The sequence below is a fragment of the Triturus cristatus genome, chromosome 7, assembly GCF_964204655.1.
Source record: "Triturus cristatus chromosome 7, aTriCri1.1, whole genome shotgun sequence".
NCBI lineage: Eukaryota > Metazoa > Chordata > Amphibia > Caudata > Salamandridae > Triturus > Triturus cristatus.
This window is the reverse complement of record NC_140590.1, coordinates 1,699,763,738-1,699,775,828: the sequence shown is the minus strand read 5'-3', so window position 1 is coordinate 1,699,775,828 and position 12,091 is coordinate 1,699,763,738.

The window sequence follows — 12,091 nt, the reverse complement described above, 5'->3', positions numbered from 1 at the left end:
AGCTATTGCCCAGAGTTGCAGAGTGGGACTCCATGATTGGAATGGCACTGAGGCAAGAATTATCAGGTCCGTGGAATTTTTGAGCCCAAGACCCGCCGAGGCGGGGAATTGAACCCTGGTCCCGGGCTAGACCTCTGCATCAGGGTCTGCCGCTCTAATCATTGAGCCACACTTCACCTATTCAGCCAGAGGGGTGAATAGGTACGCATGCCTAAGGCCAACCTCATTGAAGTTCCTTTGGTGCAGGGTCTCATGAAGAATGGAAACTGACCGATCGGAGGAACAGGCCAGGCGTGGGTGCCATGCAGAATGAATACTGGCGGGCGGAGCTCACGCTGCACGGATCAACCCCCCGGCCTCCAGACACGGTGAAAGCTACTCCGCAGCGGCAGGAAACTGAAGACTGGTGTAAGCTGAAGCAGGAAACTGAAGACACATTCGTGCAGGAAAAGCAAACATACTGACATACTGACAACGGAGAGAGGGCGTGTTCAGAGTCGATTGAGGACGCCGCAAGGATGCTGCTGCAAGCCGCGAGCAGCGGGAGCCACTGTGAGGAGCCACTGAACTTGTGAAAACCCCAGCACCGGGGGGCACGCATAGAACAAAACAGCGCACCAGCCTTACAGGACTGCCGTCATCCCTGCGGGGGCGGCCACAGAGTTTGGAGGCTTGAGAAGTGTGACAGCATTACGGTGAGAGAGAGGGAAGGGAACCGCCCTCCCAGAGTGCCGAGTGGTGCCGCCAACAGGAGCGGACATATGGTACTGCTGTAGCTTAGCCCCAGTACTAACAAGGTTTAAGAATGAACTACGAAACACAGCCAATCCGCGGGTTATTCTGTTGAGGTCGCGTCGTACCGTTGAATCTCTCACTCTTGGATTCTGATAGTTTCCTCGAGAAACACATTGTTTTTATCTACAGAATACCCCCGTTTCGATTGCTTATTGCTACATGAAGAGAGCAATGGTCCGAGACTTTCTTTTTTTTTTTTTTTTTTTTTTTGAAACCGTTTATTACATGTTAAAAAAGGTTACAGGTATGGGCCTACAACCATCCGGCCGGCCGCTAGAGTGGCAGAAGCATATGACATACCTACAGTAAGAGTCTCTTGGCGGTGCAGATCGGTAAATCAGGAGATATCAATAGCGCAGGCCCCATAACTCCAAGCCCACAATACGGTTTCCTTTTTCCAAACAGAACAACACAAAAAACCACACCCGCAAGGCAACCCGCCATCCAAAGTGACGGCACGTGCTCCTTAAGTGGGGGATCCCAACCAGCAGCCAAACTCTGAAGAGGGGAATGGGAATAGATCAGGGACAGGGGAACCACATGCCCGCGGCTGGGGGAGGGGGTCGGCTAAGGGGACGGAGCTGGTGAGGCGGTCGGTAGCAGTGGCGGCTCACAAATACCCCCGCGATAGGCGTTCCAGGGGCCCCAGATTTTCACCCACGCCCCAGGCTTACCCCTCGCAACATACACCACCTTTTCACGAAACATACACCAATCCATGTGTTCTTTCCAGGCCGACACCGCCGGGGGCCTCTGGGATCCCCACAATTGAGCAATGTCACGCTTAGCTATCATGTATCCCAGAGTCACCCACCGCGTCTGCGGGACCGAATAGTCATTTGGTTCCCACACATTCAGCAAGCATCTCCTCGCTTCAGGCAACAGCGCAACACGCGTCACCACACGCAGGACCTCATGCACACCACGCCAGAATCGCTCCACCTGTGGGCATTCCCACAGAATATGCATGAAAGTTGCCAAGGCACCACAGCCACGCTTACACAATCCGTCACCAACAAAGCCCATACGTAGAAGCCTTGGCCCCGTCACGTAAACCCGGTGGAGGATCTTAAGCTGGACGAAGCGAAGGCGAGCCGGGATGGCCACCTCCTTCGGAGAGGCCACCGCGGAAATCCAGTCCTCGTCGTCCAGTTCCAGCCCGTCGGCAACCCAGGCCTCGCGGAGACTAGTCAGCAGGCACGATCTGTCGTTGATCAGTTTTTTATATATAAGGGAGATCGTGCTGTCTGGGACATGGCCATCCAGCACTCTGTCCTCCAGGGGGGAAGACTCCGGAATGGACGCGACATCAGGGAAGACGGAGCCCAGCGCGTGGCGGACTTGTAAGTACCGAAAGTACTCACTGCCTTGCAGCTGAAATTCCGTCCGCAGCGTCTCAAAAGTTTTAAATCCACCCCTTGTCCAGAGGTCTCCCACTGTGCTGATTCCGATCGTGTCCCACTTCTCGAAGCCCTTCGATGTCCACAGGGAGCCCAACCTCTCAGACGCATATAGCGGTGTCGCCCGGGTCAAACGGTCCTTCCACCCCATCGCTGCATTAGCCGCGTGCCAGACACGCACCATGACACGCGTCGGTCCCGTCAGACGGGAGTCGGGCGCGCCAGAGTAGAGCGCTCGATTGTAGTCGCCACCGGGCAGGAGCATCTTGTCCATTTCAAATGCCGGGTTCAGGGCGGGCCCGTAAAGGCCATGATTAATCGCAGCTAGCTGGGAGGCCCAGTAATACCGTTTAATGTCCGGGAGGGCAACCCCCCCATCGTACCACGGGAGCGTCAATTTAGCCAGAGCAATACGCGGCCTCCCGTCCCAGAACAGGCGCCGCTGCAGGCTCTCCACCTCACGGAAGTAGCGCGCCGGAACCAAGTCCATAGTGTTCTGAAGCGCATACAGAAAGCGCGGCAAGGACATCATCTTAAACAAGGCCGCTCGGCCAAGCGGCGAAAGCGGAAGACGCCGCCAGCGCGCAACGTCCTCCCGCAAGCGCTGGAGGGGGGGTAGCAAGTTCCGCTCGTAGCGGGCCTCCGGGTCTAGAGTAATATATATACCCAGGTACCGGAACCCCTGGGAGGCAATCTGGATCGGGCAGTCCCGTGGTAGGGCCGGAGCCTCCCCGGAGAGCACATACACGCAGGATTTCGCCCAGTTGATGACAAGGCCTGAGTTACGACCGAAGGAGCGCAAAACATCAACCAGGACAATCAGCGAGTTACGCGGGGAGGCGAGATACAAAAGGATATCATCGGCGTAGAGGGACACGCGGTCCTCATGCTCGGGGGTCCAGCGGAGACCACGGATGGAGGGGTGCCACCGCAGCCACTCCGCCAAGGGCTCCAAGGCCAATGCAAACAGGAGCGGTGACAAGGGGCAACCCTGACGCGTGCCCCGCCCCAGCGCAAAGGGGGCCGAGACCCGCCCATTCACCACCACCTGCGCCAATGGGCCCGAATACAACAATTTGACCCAGCTAATGAATCCCGGTCCAAATCCAAATTTCGCCAGCATCGCCCAGATGTATGGCCATTCAAGCGTGTCAAACGCCATGGTGGCGTCCAAGGACGCCAAGATGGCCGGCTCCCGCACAAACGGGACACGCGCGAGCACCCCATGCAAGCGTCGCAGATTAAGAGCCGTGTTGCGATGGGGTATAAAGCCAGATTGGTCTTGGTGGACCAAATCGCCCACCACGCCAACCAGCCGGTTGGCCAGTACCTTGGCGAGGATTTTGGGTTCCGCGTTCAAGAGCGAGATAGGCCTATAGGATGTAACCCGCTCACGGGGTCTCCCCTCCTTGTGGATCACCACGATTGTGGCCAGACGCTGGTCCGGCGGGAGGGAACCCTGCGAGTGGGCCGCCAGGAACATGGCGCGCAGGTGGGGCGCCAGTACATCCGGTCGCAGCCTGTAAAGCTCGATGGGGATACCATTGGGGCCCATGGCCTTGCCGGATGCGACCGAGCGAATAGCCAGGGCAATTTCGTCCGAGGTGGGAGGAGCATCCAACAAATCCCTGTCCTCCACCGTAAGGGAGGGCAGCGCGATGTCCCGAAGCAGGGCATGGGAATCTTCCTCCGAGCAGGGAGAAACCGGGGAGTACACCTCACGGAAGTAATCCGCGAAGCAGGAGACAATGGCTTCCGGCTCGGTGACAGGCACACCATCCATCCCCTCAATCAAAGGAACCACACGACTCGCTCTCTCCCTCTTGTCCAACCACGCAATCAATTTACCAGCCTTATCACCCACATCATACAGTCGCCCCTGTTGCTCTCTACTGAGGCCCCTGGCCGCCTCCGTGACGAGGGCCCTATAGGCCGCCTGCTTGAGGTGCAGAACATGCAACTTGGCGTCTGTTACCCCGCTCCCCAGGTCACCCTCCAGCTCCGCAATTTCGGCCTCCACCCGGGTTACCTCCTCCCGCTCGCGCCTCCGGGCATGGGAGATAGAGGAGAGGGCCTTCCCTCTGAGAACTACCTTAAAAGCCTCCCACAGGGAGATGGCCGAAGGGACAGACCCCACATTCTCATCAAAATATCGCTGTAAGGATTTGATCAAGTCGGCACGAATAGTGGGGTCACGCAAGTACCAAGCATTGATTGGAGCCACCCTGCCCTCCCCCCTAGGGAAGACATCGAAATGTAACAGTACTGGGGAGTGATCTGAAATGCCCCGCGCCAGATGGCACACCTCTCCCACCCTCCCAGCATAGGCCGCCGGGACAAGGATGTAATCAAGCCGCGAGAGGCTACCATGGGCACCCGAGTGGAAGGTGTATTGCCGCTGCGCGGGATGCTTTAGTCGCCAGCAATCCACCAGGCCCAGAGTATCTAAAAGGCCGGACAGCCAGGCCTGTGCCCGGGGGAGGTCCCTAGGGGGATGGCGATCCATAGACCCAGAAACTACCGCATTAAAGTCCCCCCCAACCACCAGCAGGCCACCCGGGAGGTCCAGGAGGAGGCGCCCCAGGTCCGAGACTTTCTGACTCCGTTTGTTTAAACACATGAGCGAGCGGACACTGATGGCATTATGCAATCTCTCATTTAGCAGCAGATGCTCGCGAAGAAAAGTTTGAATAGCAGCACATATCGTACAGATTAATCACAAGGTTCCTTCTACGATTTGGCTGCATTTGTTCACGTTACCCGGTGCATACCTGTGTGCCCCTGTGGTGCCTGGGGCAGCTGCATCTCTCGTTGGTTCCTGTCTCTCCCTCCCGCCGTCGCCGGACATCGCGACCGCAGTGTGGGGGGAGCGTAAGATGGGACTACATTTCCCAAGATCCCTGGAATCCCCGGAAGCGGAATTGGCATAGTTTCGCGCCCGAAGGCGCTACTAAAGTGACTCCGCCCCCTGCGTCGCGGGACCGCGCGCGGGCGGTGCCGGGCTAAGCCCGGGCAAAGGGCGGGCCCTCTGTGGCCTTCAGAGGCACAAGGAGGCCGGGCTGGGCCACATCTATGGGCAGAAAAATCAAGGTACTGTAAGCCGATTGCTTTGCAAAGCTATCGTGACCCACTTGTGAGGCTGAGTGGTGGACAAAGTTCATAACACCTATATGTTGGTCACTGACATTTTGAAGTATAACCTGGGGACCTTAATCCATTCTTCTGATGTGCCCCGACCACTCGGGCAGTGAAACACTAAATTGTGACTGTGATTTGCTCATTTTGTGTGGGATACATTGAGAGAAGGGGGATTGTGACCGATAGGGTACTATGGCCTCCAAACCTAAAACAAGATCATCGAAGAGAAAACCAAGTACCCCATCGGTTGCCAAACAAACTGGATCGAATATTGCTAATGTAGCTGGACACTTAGTCCCGCCCACTGCCATAGATCTGATGTTACGAAAGGTCATTGGGGCGGTGGATGGGGAGATTGAGCGCGCTGAGAGACGCCTTTCGATGACCCCTACAAACAACCCCCATTCACGAACACAGAGTACACTCTTGCAGGTGTTAGATATAAATCTTTGTGATAGCTCACAGGACAATACCCAAGATATTTCATCTGAAAATGTGCCATGTGGCCAGCTGGCATCAGAGATCGACCCTCCCCTTGCTAGGTCAGCAAAAAGACTATTTGTACCAAAACATAGACCACCTAAAAGGCGCACAAAGAATATGCATGCAAGGAAATTAAAACCAATTAACATGGGTGGGAAGACACAACCGCTAGAAGATGAGATTATAGAAGTAGATGTGCAAGGCCCACTAATCCCGCCAGGATGGCTCCAACCGGTAATAAGTGACCTGCAAAAACATTTAGAAACCTTCATTATCTCCCAAATAAAACCTTTAATTAGCAAAATAGATAAAATCACAAATGAATTGCAAAAGCTAGGGAGACTGAAGGAAAATATAAATTCCATCTCTATTGGAAATTCAACTTCAATTGAAACCCCCTCCTCAAGGATATTCCCCATGAACAATAACTGCGCAAGCAATGAGCCATGTACTATTGCCCAGGTTCATGTGCCGCCTAAAACTATAGTCCACTCGCAGAACAGAGGCTCAAATGAAAATGAGAAAGAACCTAGCGCTAAACCCCAGGTTCCGCAAAGTCGGGCGCAGACGTTGCTAGGGCAGACGTTGTTAGGGCAGGTCGTTTCTCACAGCCAGGTAAATAAACAACAAAAAGACTATGAGAGTAAAGGAGAAACTCTCCCCCCCCCCCCCCCCCCTCGTGTAAATTTACCCCCCCAAACAAGCCCCTATGTTGTGGTACTTGCTGGGGTGCCTGAATTTAGGATGGGTCAAAAAGAGCCATACTTAGATTTAAAAAACAAGATTATTAATTGGCTTAATATACACAGACCTCTCCGGGGGCAGGAAAGGGGAGAAATTATTCACGTGAGGAGAGTATCATGGCTGGGGACCAGAGAGAAGGATATTGAGGGGGACTGTGTCATTGTAAATTTTAGGAATCCGGGTCTAGTGGAATACATATTGGGTAACCTCAATAAAAATTTAACTAGTACTGTACAGGCTATGCCACTAGGTTATTTCTATCTGAGAAGTAGAAACACATATCCCTTGGCCCAAAATCAGGGAAGGAGGAATAGACGATTATAGGAAAAGAAAACCTGAATATAGTCACTTCTCATCACTGGATCTGGATGGCCTGCAGTGGAAAAACAGATTCAGTCCCCTTCAATACCTGGACGAAAACGACTGACTAACCAACCCAGATATACAATCTGCGGGGAAAGCAATCAGAATGACCAGGGATAGCATTGAGTTAACTCCTACAGGAAGATATATACCGAACCCCCAGGAAGGCTCCCAGCAGAATCAGAATGGGGAGAAACAAGACCCCCGGCCTGAAGAGAGGGAGGCAGATGCTTTCCATATTTGTGGCTCAAACTTGATAGGGGAACAGGGGGGAAAGGTGAAAATTACATCCTGGAATATAGCAGGCTTAGCAGGAAAAATAGCCAACGCAGATTTTAGGAACCAATTGAGGGACTCCCATATAGTAGCTCTACAGGAGACTTGGGCGGTTGAGCCCGACCTCTACCATTTGGAGGGTTACAAGTTATTTTTTGTCCCTGCACAAGAGAGTAGGGCAGGCAGAGCAAAAGGAGGTCTAATAATTTATACTGACATTAATTTAAAGGGGAGATGGACAGTGCCATCTTGGACCTCAAAAAACTTGCAAGCAATAATATTTCATGGCTATGGGATGAAGGTACAACTATTTAACATTTATAACTCAGGCTCAGGAAGCGGCTCTAAAACCGTGCTAGAGGAACTAGACACTAGATTACAACAGGAAGCCGATTCAAGGAAAGGCGGTGTAGATTCATTTGTCCTCTTAATGGGAGATTTAAATTGTCATTTATGCCCATACTTGACTTCAGTAACTACGGATTGGGATCTTTGTCCAGTTAGTAAAGGGCCACACTTTGAGCACAGCTCGGAGGGTACATCACTTACAAAACTAATAGGTAGTCACTCATTAGTACATACCATGGATTTAGTAATCCCAGGGCCAAAGGGTACCTTGGTACTAACTTTTTAAAGGTAGTGGATGTTCGTCTATTATAGACTACATCCTGATAACCGCGTTTGCCAAACAATGGGTTGGGATGGTATGCACTAAATGGAGTCCCTTTAGTGATCATAATCCCTTATCTATAGAAATACTTTGCAGGGGTTATGTTGAAATGAATAAACAGCTGGACACTATCTTACAGCCTTCAGATCAAGGACGGCGTTTAAAATGGGCAAAAATCAATGCCTCAGAATTTTATACTGCATTGATAGTAAAGGGGAAAAAGTGGGTTGAAGAGTGTCTAGATTTTAAAATAGAAGGAGCTGACTTAGTAGCTGCCTTCAGCGAACTAACTAAATTGGCCGAAAAATTATTGGAGGCAAAAGGTCCTAGAAAATCTGGGACCCAACCAAGATGGTTTGACGCAAGTTGTGCACGTGCACTAAGAAATTTAAAATTAAGTCTTAAAGTAATCCCAAGGGACACAGTGGAAGTGGTAAAGTGTAGGAAAATCTATAACATCATGATCAAAGAAAGGAAGGCTTCCCTAAAAGTAGAACTATGGGCTGACTTAAGAGAGGCCGGTGAAAACAGGGATTTTATTGAATTCTGGAAAATCATAAATAGGCCCTGTTTTCACGATCAAAACGCCCCGGTCATTAGCACAAACATCCTCCCGCAGCAATGGGTGACCCACTTCGAGAGTCTTTATAATCAGTCTATAGATCCTAAACATAAAGGGGAATGGGATGGAAATAGGAGCTGGGTGCAGGATTTCACACTTTCGAGACTATCCAGGCAATTAAAGGGTTGACTCCAAATAAAGCCCCCGGGCCTGATGGCACCCCTCCAGATTTGTATAGAAGTAATATTGACTTGTGGGCGCCAATTTTAACGAGGGTGTTAAATGCAGCTATTAAGACAGGACTCCCTAGGTCGTGGTCCACCGCCTTAATTGTACCTATTTTCAAGAAAGGAAATAGGGACAATCCTCAATGTTATAGACCCATATCACTGATCGACGTTTCGGCCAAAATACTGGGGCGGGTGATCTTAAACCGCTTAATGATCTGGACAGAAGAGCACCATACGATAGTGGATACCCAGTATGGTTTTAGAGCAGGAAAGTCGACCAGTGACCAATGTTTAAATTTATATCTATTGGTCGCTAAATACACCAGAGCGAGTAACGGCACCATTTATATGGGATTCATGGATCTGGCGGCGGCCTTTGACAATGTGAATAGAAGTAAACTTTGGGAAAGGATGAGCACTTTGGGGATTGACCAGGGACTTATAAGTATCCTAAGAGAATTACACTGGAACACCACAGCCAGGGTTCGCTTTAGTATGGAGGGAGGGCAAACTGACTCCTTCCCATGCTCTAGCGGAGTAAGGCAGGGATGCATTCTTGCCCCCTTCCTTTTCTCATTATACATTAATGACCTGGAGTCATGCCTCATAGCCCGGGCGGTGGATTGTCCCAAGGTACGGAAGCGTCAAATACCGGTACTATTGTACGCAGATGACGCGGTCCTGCTCGCCCGGACACCGAGAAGTCTCCAATCTCTGATCAATGGATTTGTGGTCTTCATGGAAAAATTAGATCTGTCTGTGAATTTGACCAAGTCCTTTGCACTGATTGCAGGCAAAAAACTCACAAAAAAAACGGTGTTCAAAATTGGGACTCATACCATGGGCATTGTAACCACCTTCCCATATCTAGGTCTATTACTTGATGGCAAGATGCAATTTGACACATTATTAGAGGAACATTGTACTAAATTGGCTTCCTCATGTGGTGCAATTATGAACTTTGCCCAGAGACTGGGACGTTGGTCCCCAGAGCAAATAATGAGCCTGTATCGCTCAATAAGCACAGCCAAAGCAGTATATGGAGCCGAGGTTTGGGGCTTTAGGGATGCCAAACAGTTACAACTAGAGGAAGACAAATTCATCCGTAGAATCCTCAAGATCCCACACTCAATACCAGCTGAAATTGCACATTCCGAACTCGGAATCCCGTACATTGTAGATCAGGTCAAGATTAGACCGGTCCTGGCTTGGCTTAGTATTTGGGCTAACCCGGAGGCTGTATTAAGCCAAGAAATCCTCTCTGACTGTATACAAATGGACAAAGGGATGTTAATCCCTTGGTTGAAATATGTCAAAATAACTTTAGAGTCCGTAGGTCAGCACATCCTTTTTAGCACCCCTGCCCTAATTACAAGGAATAGTAAATTACAAATCAAAAGACTGTTGCTTGATCATTTGGAGAGGCTTAGGGAGACTAAAGCTTTTGCACTAAAACGTTCAGTGATAGCACATTCCCTAGTTAAAGAGCCACCGGGTATGGAACCGTACCTATTCTGATGAATAATCAGCAGGACAGGTTTTTAATGTGTCATTTTAGGCTCAATTTGTTGCAAATTATTTTAGCTTATCCGTCTGGTTTTACTGCAACTATTGAGCAGAAGGGTGCCTGCGGCTGCCACAATATGTCTCCGCAGGACACCCTTCATTTTGTATTATTATGTCCATTTTATCGTTACCCAAGGCGTATGTTTCTGGTTGAAATTTTAAAAAATTTCGTAATGCCAAAATAGCCCTGCTGTTTCTTCAGAGAGCAAATGATATGCATACTTTATGTTCAGTAATAGGTTTTTTAAAAGCGGCAGTAAGACTAAGAAATACCATAGACTAACCTATTATGAATAATATATGGATTCTTTTTGAATTTTAACAGGGTGATAGATGGTTAATTTTGATATTGATGTGATATAAAATCATGTATGTTTCTGTGTTTTAAAATATGTACTTTTTATGATGATTTTTTTTAACCATCGAAATAAAGAATTAATTGATTGAATACTGCCCAGTCTGAGTGCCAGGCCAGGTGTGTGGGCACCACGCCAGGGGCAGTCACCGCGTGGGGAGATGGAATGCAGCCGCGCTGTGCGAGGGGGGGGGGGGCAGGGCACCAAACGGAAGGGATACCCGGTGGCATTAAACAGGATACCACATGTGCCCCTCAGAGCTGCCGCCCTATATGCCCCCACCCACCTCCGGCTCCTAGAACAGTTTCACTTTTAGCGTCTTGGAAAGGTGGAGTCGCTGTTGTGCGAGCTCCTTCTTAACCCTTTCGCTGCGGCGGGAATTCCGCCGCAGCGCTGGGGGGGTTTGGGGGCAGCGTGGTGGTGCTGTTCTCATGACGGAGCCACTCCGTCATGAGCCACGGTTGAGCTGTGCTCATGACGGAGTGGTTCCGTCATGACTCCGCCCACTGCGCTAATCGCCCGCACAGGCGGCGAATCAGCGCAGCGTGGGAGGAGCGGCCGCCAACGGCTGCGGCATAACGGAACCATTCCGTCATGAGCACACGGCGACCGTGGCTAATGACGGAATGGTTCCGTCATGAGCAGGGTAGGGGTTAAACTTGCATTTGTACGAGAGTGAGAGAGGGGTTTTCATCATATCCTATTTTACTCATCTGATCTTATATTCCGTTTTCAAAGGGTCATCATAGTGACTGTTCATTATGTTCATTTTATATTTGGTACCTGCAGGCTGCATGTATGATGTAACTAAGAATAGTCACTGGGTGGCAGTGTCGGCTCAAAAATGAAGACGCCGGCTTATTCTCAGCAAATAAACGATTGATTTAGGGCTGAACAAATTCACAAAAAGTACGCTTCGGCTTTTTATGTCTCGCCTAACAGACTGCGTAAGCTGTCTATTGTGAAAGCCCTACTGTGAACTCACATTGCACTCGCAAACCGCCAATTGCTGGCCGCAGGTTGGCTTTATTGTCACTCTCATGCGTTTGCTTTTATTCGATTACTTGCCTTCTTCCTGTGTTTGTTCTTTCCCTCAAACATAGCTCCTCGCCATCTTTTTGCTTTTCCATTGCTTACGTTTAGGGAACTACCGACCCGCCCACTCCTCGACTGCCCTTCCCATGGCTTTCAGATTTTCTTTAGGTCGAGCACCACCTGGTGGTCGTACCATTCCCCGCCCACACCTCCCCTCCCAATATTTTACAGACCGCTATAAGCGACCTAGTGATGCTCCAGAACACCCCGTATAAGATACCGGACGGCTTCTTCAAAGAGATCGCTAGTGAACTGCGGATGCTACTGTGGGACGGGAGGGGTGCAAGAATAGCACTAGTTAAATTACAACATGGCATTTGCAACGGAGGCCTGGCTGTCCCCAACCTTCGCAAATACTACTGGGCGTTACAATTGGGTCTTTGGGGACTGGGATGACGTGGCATACCGGGTTG